General features: G+C 36.7%; 1 pseudogene; it reads left to right on the forward strand.

Moving 5' to 3' along the window:
* The first annotated feature begins 10,017 nt into the window (after nucleotides 1-10,017).
* Nucleotides 10,018-10,888, forward strand: LOC143672079 (gap junction alpha-1 protein-like; annotated as a pseudogene).
* Nucleotides 10,889-11,592: the final 704 nt, after the last annotated feature.

The raw sequence follows: 11,592 nt of genomic DNA on the forward strand, positions 1-11,592 counted from the left end.
AAGTATGTAACAACATGGATGGACCTTAAGGACATTATGCTGAGTGAGATTAGCCAAAAACAAAAGGACAAATACTATATGGTCTCACTGATATGAACTGACATTAGTGAATAAACTTGGAATATTTCATTGGTAACAGAGACCATCAGGAGATAGAAATATGGTAAGATAGTGGGTAACTGGAGCTGAAGGGATACAGACTATGCAACAAGACTGAATACAAAAACTCAGAAATGGACAGCACAATATTACCTAACTGTAATACAATTATGTTAAAACACTGAATGAAGCTACATGTGAGAATGATAGAGGGAGGAGGGCTGGGGTCATAAATGAAATCACAAAGAAAGATAGACAATAAAGAGAGATGGTATAATCTAGGAATGCCTAGAGTGTATAATGATAGTGACTAAATGTACAAATTTAAAAAATGTTTTTGCATGAGGAAGAACAAAGGAATGTCATTACTGCAGGGAGCTGAAAATAGATGGTAATTAATATTTTAAAATTTCAACTTATGTGTGAGACTAAAGCAAAAAATGTTTATTTGATACAAAATTTATATTTTGACTAGTACATTTCCTTATATAACTTATGTAGACAGTTTAATTGAACACCATAAGTTCATGTAACCTTGGGTAGGAAATGATATTTTGTTGGTCTGTCCAGAGTGATGTCCCGATGAATCCCAGAGTGATTTAATCAGAGAGTGGAAAGGTATTTGCAAAGTTCCCTTTGGGGAATGGTGAGAACAGGGGGAAATTCAACTTCCCAAGTTGAATTCTTGATATTCTCTCAACCAAAGCTATAGGCTGAGCCCCCAGTCTTAGGGGTTGTTCATATGAAACTTAACCCCTCAAAGGATAGGTCAAGCCTACTTAAAATTAGGCCTAAGAGTCACCCCCAAGAGAATCTCTTTTGTTGCTCAGATGTGGCCTCTCTCTCCAGCCAACACAACAAGCAAATTCACCACCCTCCCCCTGTCTATGTGGGACATGACTCCCAGGGGTGTAGACCTTCCTGGTAACATGGGACAGGAATCCTAGAATGAGCTGAGACTCAGCATCAAGGGATTGAGTAAAACTCCAGAATGAGCTGAGACCCAGCATCAAGTGATTGAGAAAACCTTCTCGACCAAAAGGGGGAAGAGGGAAATGAGACAAAGTGTCAATGGCTGAGAGATTCCAAACAGAGTCAAGAGGTTATCCTGGAGGTTATTCTTACACATTAAGTAGACATCACCTTGTTATCCAAGATGTAATGGAGAGGCTGGAGGGAACTGCCTGAAAATGTAGAGCTGTGTTCCAGTAGCCGTGTTTCTTGATGATGATTGAATAATGATATAGCTGTCACAATGTTACTGTGTGATTGTGAAAACCTTGTGTTTGATGCTCCTTTTATCTACCTTGTCAACAAATGAGTAGAACATATGGAATAAAAATAAATAATAGGGGGAACAAATGCTAAAATAAATTTAGTTTGAAATGCTAGTGATCAATGAAAGCGAGGGGTAAGGGATATGGTATGTATAATCTTTTTTCTTTTTTTCTGTTTTCAGTTTATTTTTCTATTGTCTTCTTATTCCTTTTTCTGAATTGATGCAAATGTTCTAAGAAATGATCATCATGATGAATATGCAACTATGTGATGATATCGTGAATTACTGATTACATATGTAGAACGGAATGATCACATGTTAAGAATGTTTATGTTTCTTTCTTGTAATTTTTTTAAAAATAAATTTAAAGATTAAAAAAAAAGTGGTAGGATCTCCTTCTGCCCTGGCTGGTCCCTCCTTTACCCTCACCACCTCTGTGTGGAATTTGCCTGTGCTCCCAGTGTGGATCCCTGGTCCGGATTCTAGAAAGAGTAAGTCTTGTGCACATATTGAGGGCATGTGTGTCTGCCCAGTCTGTCTGGTGACCCCAAGAACTTGCTGTCCCAGAACTTTCCCTGCATGTAGAATACAGCTTACAGAGCTCTCCTACAGAATGCTGTGGGAAAGCATTCATGTTGTGTTGCATGGGGCAAGGGATTGCTGGCTGTAGGACATAAGTGCAATACTGAAAACTACAAGGAAACTGTTTCTTAGGGAAAAAGGGGCTTTTCTATCTACATGAACAGGGAAATTCCTAGGGGCACATGTGCATGCTCAAGCCAGGAAGCATGCACAGAAAGCATCAGGGAGCCGCCCATGCTTTGGTCTGGGGCTATTCTCTAAACATGTATAGATAAGCTCTGAAGAAGAGCACTTGCACAGGTGAATTTGTAAAGGCTAGGAAAGATGTTTTATTTCCCCCCCCTTTTTTTTTTAAATTAGATCTTGACATATGCTAGTCATAAGACTAATTGGAAAAAACTTAAGGAACAGACATATCAGAGTCTAAATTCCAATGATACTACATTAAAATATCAAAATGTCCAGGTTTCAACAAAAGATCACAATATATACAAAGAAACAAGAAGTGGTGACCCAGGCAAAGGAAAAGATTAAAGTATTAGAAACCGTGAATGAGGAAGACCAGAAATGGGACATTCTGGAGAGAAACTTTTTAAAAGTGGTTCTTGTATTAGTCAGGGTTCTCTAGACAAACAGAACCAACAGGAGTAATAAAATGAGATTTATAAAAGTGTCTCATGCAATCGTGGGGATGCAAGGGTCCAAAGGGTCTTGCCTAACTTCATAGGGCAGGCAGTGAAGCAAGCAATTCCAATGAAGGTCCTCAATGAACCTCACAGGTGAGGTTGGCTTGTTGAAGACGTGAAAAATTTCTATCTTCCCTTAAAACTCTTCAGCTGATTGGATTCTCTCATTGTGGAAGACATGCCCTTAGTTGATCATAGATGTAATCAACCACAGATGCAATCAACTTACTGATGATTTGATAAACCGGCCATGAGATATCCTTGCAGTAACAGTTAGGCCTATGCTTGCCTCATCAGAAAACTGGGCACCATCACCAAGCCAAGTTGACCACTGAACCTAGCCATCACAGTCCTAAATATGCTCAAAGAGCTAAAGAAAAACATGTACAAAGAAGTAAAGTAAATCAGGAAAATGATAGATGAACATAAAGAAAATATCAGTAGAGAGATGGAAATTATGCAAAGGAAACAAACAGAGCTGAAGACCATAGTAACAGAAATGAAAAAGTCCCTAAAGGAATTCAACAGCATATTGGAGCAGGCAGAAGAAAGAATCAATGAATTTGAAGATTAGAAACTGAAGTCTTCCAGTCTGAGTAGCAGAAAGAACGATGAAAGGTGAACACAGCCTAAGAAACTTGTGGGACATGATCAAGCATACCAATTTTCATTTTGTAGGGATCCCAGGAGAAGAAAAAGAGAAAGGAGTGGAGAGAATATTCAAGGAAATAATGGCTGAAAACTTCCAAATATAAGAACATGAATATACTCATCCAAGATGTTCAACAAATGCCAAAGAAGATAAACCCAAATTTGATATATTATTAAATTGTTAAATGCCAATGATAGAGAATTCTGAAAGCCACAAGGGAGAAGTAGCCTGTCACATACAAGGGAGCCTCAATAAGATTAATTACTGATTTCTTATTGCAAACCATATAGGCAAGACAGCAGTGGGTGACATATTTAAAGCACTGAAAGCAAAAAATTGCCAACCAAGAATACTATATCTGGCAAGAGTGTCTTTCAAAAATGAGGTGTAGATTAAGACATTCCCACATAAACATAAGTTGAGAGAGTTCATCACACTTGACTGGCCTTACAAGATGCTAATGAGAGTTCTATAGGTTGAAAGGAAAGGGCATTAGGCAGTAGATCAAAGCCACAGAAAGAAAAGGAATCCCTGGTAAGGGTAACAACAATGCCAGTACTACTGCATTTTTGGTTTGTAGCTCCACTTTTTACATCCTGCAAGATCTAAACGACAGATGCATAAAATGCAATGATAAATCAGTGGTTTTGGATTCATAATGTATAAACATGGAATTTGTGACAAATTAGGAAGTGTAGGAAGGGGTATAGAAAGATAGTTTGTGTATTCTATTGAAATTACGTTGGCATCTAAGCAAAAGAAAAAGTTAGAGAGGATGTTAAATTTAGGCTCCATGGTAACTGCAAATAAAATATCAAAGAATATGCAAGCTCACAAAAGGAGAAATTAGATTACAGGTTGCCAGGAGTGAGGGGTGGGGGATGCAGGGGATTGGGCAGATAATGTATAATGGATATAAGGTTTCTGTTTGGAGAGATGGGAAAACTTTAGTAATGGAAGGTGGTGAGTGTACTGTAATAGTGTATATATGAGTAATCCCACTGAATGGTATTCTTAGAAATGGCTAAGGTGGGAAAGTTTATGTTGTATATGTTCCCACATTTAAAAAATAAAGAATGAACATCTAAACAGATAGAGACAATGACAATTAAATGCAATATATGATCCTGCAAAGGGTCTAATGATGAGGGAGAAAAGGCCCAGAAGGTCATTTTGGGGGACATATGAAAACATTGGAATATAAACTGCAAATTTTATATCAATATTCAATTTCTTGAACTTGATAACTGTACTTAAGGTGGTTACATAAGGTGGTTCCTTTTCTTAGGAAATGTACATGACAGTATTAGGTATTCAAGAAGCATGATGTATACAACCTACCCTCAAGTGTTCAGAAAGAAGATTGATAAATAGACAGAGAGATAGATGGATAGATAGATGTATTGATAAACTGAATAGCTTGATAAAATAAAGTGTCAAATGTGTTAAAATGCTAAAATTGGTGGATCTGGGTATTTGGGGGTATAGGGGTATATTGGTGGTCTCTTTAGGGTTTTTAATTATTTTTGTAATTGTCCATATTATTTTTGTAATTGTCCATAATTTAAAAATTAATATTTTAAAATTATTTTGTAACTGTCCTGTAATTTTGAAACTATTTCAAAATTAAAAAAAAATTTTATTAAAGTCCTTCAAGGCAATAGAAAGATGAAGCCACTCATGTGCAGCCTGAGGGTTGGGTGTAGAGAGTGAGGCAAGGTCCATAATAATGATGGATCTTAAGTACACCTTAAGTACAGGTATTTATTAAACACTCACTTTGTGCCAGCCAGAGTTCTAGGGATGGAGGGGTGAACAAAACAATGTCCTGTATTAAGGAAGAAAATGGGCAACAAATAAGCAAATGAGTTAATATCCTGTTTTTAAAGTGGTGTCTGTACATAAGTGAGTAGATTATGCAGGTCTTTTTTCTGAGTTAGAGCTAATACATTAATAGTGCTGACTGAAGACTGGGAAATGGTAACTTTTGCAAGGAAAGAGATAGCTTGGCTGGATATCCAAGGTTAGGATTGGGCCAAGAAAAATTGTGAGGTTTCTTCCTCCTTTAGCCTGGACTGTAGTTCAGACTCATCTTTCTCTATCAAATTGCCAAACTTATTCCCATTGAAAAATAAATGACTGGAAAGGTCTCCTCCGCATACCTTGCAGGAAGGTTTGCACTATACAGAAGACCAAATCTGAGGTGTGAAAGAGGTTTACTTTTATCAAGTTAAGTGACTATCTTGCTCATCAAGGTTCTTCTCACTGTGCTCTCCAGCCCAAATTTATTATGTCATGAACTTCCCAATCCCAACCAGTACTCTGTCTTGGAAGACACCCCCCCATCCTTAAAATCACTTGACTCATGTCTCACAGTCCTTCAACTATCCTTGGTCATTTCCCCATTTGGAGATACTGTTAAGGCTCTGTCAAGGTTTTCTTCCTTATTGCAGTGAATCAACTTAGCTTATGTGGTCATCAATACACACTCATAGTGAACTGCCAGGGAGTTGACAAATCCAAGTAATATATGCAAAAATCATTTGTTGTACAGGTGTCAGCAGTGTGTAATTGATGCTGCTTTGACATGATGATGACTGTGGTGATGATAACGCCAAGGGCAGCAATGAGGATGGTTGCAATTGTGAAGATAGCCACAAAATAGCCAGCTAAGTCCAACTCCCAGCTTTCTTCTAGTGTCCTGTTTTTGCAAGCATTTCTGCTCACCTCTCTATCTGAACAAAGCAGTTAAGAACATCTTAACGACCACAAAGACACAGTAGGATAAACTAGACAAGTGCTTCTCACATTTTAATGTGCAAAAGAATCACCTGGGGATCTTTTTAAAATTTAGTTTGTCTTAATTTGTCAGGGCTGTTGTAACAAATATGACAAATACCACAATCTAGTTGGCTTAAACGATAGGAATTTAGTCTTGCAGTTTAGAGGCGAGAAGTCCAAAATCAAGGTGTTGCCAAGCCATGCTTTCTGTCAGAGCCTGTAGCATTTTGGTACTGGTTTGCCAACAATTTTTGGGTTCTTTGACTTGCAGATGCATCATATGACTATCTCTATCTCTCTCTGGCATCTATGTCTCCTGCTCAGTCATCTATGTCTCCACTCCATCACCTGGTAAACAATATTCTAGATTCTGACTCTATGAATTTGCTCATTCTAATTATTTCATATTAGTGAAATCATACCCTGTCTGCCCTTTTGTGACTGGATTATTTCATGCAATATAATGTCTTCAAGGTTCATCCATGTTGTTGCATGTATAAGAACCTCATTCCTTTTAACAGTAGAATAATATTACATTGTGTGTATGTATCACATTTTGTTTATCCTTTCTTCTGTTGATGGACAGTTGAGTTCCTTCCATCTTTTGATAATTGTGAGTCATGCTGTCATGAATATCAGTGTGTAAGCACCTGTTGGAGTTTCATGCTTTCAATTCTTTTGGGTATTTACCTAGAAGTGGGATTGCCAGGTCATATGTTAATTCTATACTTAACTTTCTGAGGTAATTCCATCTGTTTTCCACAGTGGCTGCACTATTTTACATTCACACAAACAAAGAATGAATGTCCTATTTATCTATGTCCTTTCCAAAACTTGTAATTTTCCATTTTTATACCCATTCTAGTGGATGTGAAAGGGTATCTCATTATGATTTTGATTTGAACTTCCTCCTTAACGGCTAATGATGCTGAGCATCATTTCATGTGATTTTTGGCTGCTTGTATATCTTCTTTGAACAGATATCTATTCAAATCTTTAGCCCATTTTTTATTGGGATGTAAGTCTTTTGTTGCTGAGTTGGAGGATTTCTTTATATATTCTGGATATTGAACCCTTATCTGATATGTGGTTTCCAAATATTTTTTCCCATTGTGTAGGTTCTCATTTTACTCTCATGATAAAGTCCTTTGAGAAATAAAAGTTTTTCACTTTTATGAGGTCCCATTTATCTATTTTTCCTTTTGTTGCTTTTGCTTTGGGTGAAAAGTCTAAGGAACCTTGCTTAATACAAGGTCCTGAAGATGCTTCTCTATGTTTTCTTTAGGAAGTTTATTGTTCTGGCTCTTATACTTAGGCCTTTGATCCATTTTTAATTGATTTTTCTATATGGTGTGAGGTAGGAGTCCACCTTCATTCTTTTACAACTGAAGATCTAGTTTTCCCAGAAACATTTGTTGAAGAATCTATTCCTTCCTAGTTGAACAGTGTTTGACCCCTTGTCAAAAATCAGTTGGCCATACAAGTGAGGATTCACTTCTGAGCTCTCAATTCAAATCCACTGGTTTATATGTGTATCTTTTTGCCAATACCATGTTGCTTTGATTACTGTAGCTTTGTAATATGTTTCAAGAATGGGAAGTTTGAATTCTCCAACTTCATTCTTTTTCAAGATAGCTTTGGTTATTTGGGGCCCCTTACCCTTCAATATAAATATGATAATTGGCTTTTCCATTTCTGCAAAGAAGGTTGTTGGAGTTTTTACTGGGATTGCATTGTAAGCTTTGGATAGAATTGTCATCTTAACAATATTTAGTCTTCTAATCCATAAATATGGAAAGAGCTTCCATTTATTTAGCTTTTCCTTGATTTCTTTTAGTAATGTTTTATAATTTTCTGTGTACAAGTCTTTTACAACCTTTTTTATGTTTGTTCCAAGATATTTGATTCTTTCAGCTGGTATCGTAAATGTAATTTTTCTTGATTTCTTCTTCAAATTGTTTATTACTAGTGTATAGAAACACTGTGGATGCTTGGATGTTAATCTTATACCACACTGCATGCCAAATACCTTTATTAGGTCTAGGAGCTTTGTTGTGGATTTTTCAGGATTTTTAGTATATAAGATCATGCTATATCTGCAAATAGGGAAAGTTTTACTTCTTTCTTTCCAATTTGGATGGCTTTTATTTTCTTTTATTTTTTTGTCTAATTACTCTAGCTAGAACTTCCAGTACAGTGCTGAATAACAGTGGTGACAGTGGGCATCCTTTTCTTGTTCCTTATCTTGATGGAAAAGCTTTCAGTCTCTCATCATTAAGTATGATGTTAGCTGTGGGTTTTCACATATATGTTTCATCATGTTGAGGATGTTTCTTTCTATTTCTAGTTTTATAAGTGTGTTTATCAAAAAAGGTGACAGATTTTGTAGAATGCTTTTTCCTTGTCAACCAAAATGATCATATGATTTTTCCTGTCCCTCTGTTAATGTGGTGGATTACATTAACTGATTTTCTTGTATTGATCTACCCTTGCAAACCTGGGGTCAATCCCATTTGATTATGGTGTATGTTTCTTTTAATGTGCTGTTGGATTTGGTTTGCTGGTATTTTTTTAAGGACTTTTACCTCTATATTTATAATAGATATTGGTCTCTAATTTTTTTGCTATTGTATTTTTATCTGACTTCAGTACATGGGCAATGTTGGCTTCATAGAATGAATTAGGAAGTATTCCCTCTTCTTCATTTTTTGGGAAGAATTTTAACAGGATTGGTGTTAATTCTTCTTGGAATGTTTGATAAAATTCTCCTGAAATGACATCTGGTCCTGGGCTTTTCTTTGTTGGGACATTTTTGATCACCAATTTAATCTCTTTACTGGCTACTGTTTTTTTGAGATCTTCTATTTCTTTTTGAGCCCATGTAGGTAGTTTGTGTGTTTCTAAGAATTTGTCCATTTCATCGAGGTTATCTAATTTGTAGGCGTACAGTTGCTCATAGTCCATTTTATTTCCATGAGGTCAGTAGTAATGTCCTCCTTTTCATTTCTGATTTTATTTCTTTGTGTCCACTCTCCTTTTCTCCTTCATCAATCTAGCTAAAAGTTTGTAAAATTTATTTACCTTTTCAAAGAACCAATTTTTAGTTTTGTTGATTCTCTATATAGTTTTTTTAAAATTTCTATTTCATTTATTTCCAATCTGATCATTGTTATTTTCTTCCTTCTATTCCCTATGGGTTTAATTTGCATTTCTTTTACTAGTTCTTCTGAATTGAGGTTAAGTCTCTGACTTGAAATCTTTCTTAAATCTTTCTAAATTTTAGGCACTTAGAGCTATTTATTTCCCTCTCAGCACTACCTTTCCTGCACCCCATAAGTTTCTGCATGTTTTATTTTCATTTTTATTTGCTTCAAGATATTTCCTAATTTCCCTTGTGATTTCCTCTTTAGCTGGGGCATGTTAACCATTCAGCTTAACACATTTTTTATCACCTTGTCTTCAAGTTCATTGCGTCTTTCTGCTGCAAGCTCCAATCTCCTCTTGAAACCCTCCTGGGAATTTTTCATTTCATTCATTGTGAACTTCAACTCTAGTATTTATGTTTGGTTCCTTTAAAAAAATTATATTTCTTTATTGAGATTCTCGTATTATTCGTTCATACTTTCCTTGATATTTTTTAGTTCTTTCTTTGTATTCTCCTTCATTTCCCTGAGCATATTGAAGGTCAGTTTTTAAAATTCTTGTCCAGTATATCCACAATCTTGTCTTATTCATTGATATTTTCCAGATTTTTTTCATCCTCTTCCTTTGGATGGATCATCATTTCTTGTTTCTTTGTCCTGTATGCTTTTGTTTCACACTGTACATTTTAATATTTTAAAGTGTAACTATGGATTTTTACTTCCTCTTTCAAGGAATTCAATCACTTGGCATGCCTGCTTCACTTCTTTTAAGCAAAAGATTGGCACCCAGGCAACATGGTTGACTGGAGTGACTTAGGCAAACTCCTAAACAAGGTCCAAGCTTATTCCATGGATGGAGGGAAGGTGTGGCTTTCTGTCCTTTTCATTTTCTGAATCCTGCTACTGAAAACAGTGGTCATGTCTGCTTGGGGTGATGAACAGTCCGCCTTTCATTGTAACACTCAACAACCTGGTTGTGAAAGCGTCTGCTATGACAGGGCCTTCCTGATTTCTCATGTGTGCTTCTGGGTCCTGCAGATCATATTTGTGTCTGTGCCCATGCCCTTGTACCTGACCCACATGTTCTATGTGATGCAAAAGGAAGAGAAACTGAACAAGAAAGAAAAGAAATTCAAAGTTGCCCAAATGTATGGAGATGCACTTGAAGCAGATGAAAAAAAGAGATTTAAGTATGGGATTGAAGAACACAGGAAGGGGAAAATGCAAGGGGACGTGCTGCATGCTACATCATCAACATCCTTTTCAAGTCAGTCTTTGAGGTGCACTTCTTCCTGATCCATGGCTTCAGCCTGAGTGCAGTCTACACTTGCAAAAGAGTTCTCTGCCTGCCTCAAGTGGATTGCTTCCTCTCTCACCCCACAGAGAAGACCATCTTCATCATCTTCATGCTGGTGGTGTCCTTGATGTCTCTGGCCTCGAACATTATTGAATCTTTTATGTCTTCTTCAAGGACTTTAGGGATGGGGTGAAGGGGAAAAGTGATCCTTACCACACTACCACCAGATCACTGAGCCCCTCCAAAGACCGTGGCTCTCTGAAATTCACTTATTTTAATGGTTGCTCCTCGCCCACTGCTCCATTTTCGCCCATGTCTCCAGCACGGCAGGCAAGAACTCTGCCACTGAGCCACTGTGGCCTACCTTAAACAGTTTTTTAAATGCTTTTAGAAATCATATACAAATGGTTGAGGAATGATGACAGGAAGTGGTGGTAATGATATAATGCAAATGGATGTAAAACAGAATGTAAATAACATGCATACGATGAAATATTATGCAACTGCAAGACAGAATAAAGTCATGAAGCATGTACCAACATGGATGGACCTTGAGGACATTATGGTGAGTGAGATTAGCTAGAAACAAAAGGACAAATACTGTATGGTCTCACTGATATGGATTAACATTAATTAGACATTAATGTGAGAGACTTAGAAGAAATGCTTAGAGGGGACTATTATGTGTGACTACATGATTTTTAAACTCATCACAGATGATTGGTAAAAATACTGAATATAATGCTTTTCTTCCTGCAAGTCAGCTATAAACAGTTTGTGCAATAAGAAAGACTAATTTGTTTGACATTCCTTGTCAAATTACTGTCATGTTCAGCTTCATCACATGTAATGTAGTTCATTAGATCATGTGTACTGGAGAGTGTCCTTTATTCAATAAAGTTTTAATTTAGTATTTAAAAAAATGTTAACTCTGGGACTTATTCCCTGAGATGTTTGTTTCTTGAGTTTGTAACCAGCTGGTGATAAGACAGAGATTTTCTTGAGTGGCAGAGTTCCTATCAGGAAGGTCTGCCCAAGGCCAAATGCTCAGGGTCCTCCTTGTCTTTTCTGGG

This window comes from Tamandua tetradactyla, chromosome X (genome assembly GCF_023851605.1).
Source record: "Tamandua tetradactyla isolate mTamTet1 chromosome X, mTamTet1.pri, whole genome shotgun sequence".
Lineage (NCBI taxonomy): Eukaryota > Metazoa > Chordata > Mammalia > Pilosa > Myrmecophagidae > Tamandua > Tamandua tetradactyla.